The sequence below is a fragment of the Ceratina calcarata genome, unplaced genomic scaffold, assembly GCF_001652005.2.
Source record: "Ceratina calcarata isolate Rehan_Ccalc_2016 unplaced genomic scaffold, ASM165200v1 scaffold40081, whole genome shotgun sequence".
NCBI lineage: Eukaryota > Metazoa > Arthropoda > Insecta > Hymenoptera > Apidae > Ceratina > Ceratina calcarata.
The window spans coordinates 1-225 of NW_017163512.1; the positions used below are offsets into that span (position 1 = coordinate 1).

Here is a 225-nt window from a genome sequence, read left to right on the forward strand (position 1 = left end):
AACAGCCGCTCGGCGGAGCCGACGCTACGCGCGTTAACGCGTCCGCCGCTAGGTGGAACTTTCGAGGAAGAGTCTCTCGCAAGTAAGAAGTGATACAGAAGTGTTTAAAAACGCTGTAAAAGCAGGAAAAGGCATCGCTTCTCGGCCTGATGGCTAAGATCAAAGTGTAGTATCTGTTCTTATCAGCTTAATATCTGATACACTCCCCATCGGGGAGTCAGAATA

General features: G+C 49.3%; 1 non-coding gene across 1 annotated transcript; it reads left to right on the forward strand.

Annotated features, from left to right (window-relative positions):
- Positions 1 to 133: 133 nt before the first annotated feature.
- LOC113464547 (U2 spliceosomal RNA) lies at positions 134 to 225 on the forward strand (the record flags this gene model as incomplete). The annotated part of the gene is made up of 1 exon (XR_003389394.1): positions 134 to 225. It is a non-coding gene; the product is annotated as a U2 spliceosomal RNA (small nuclear RNA).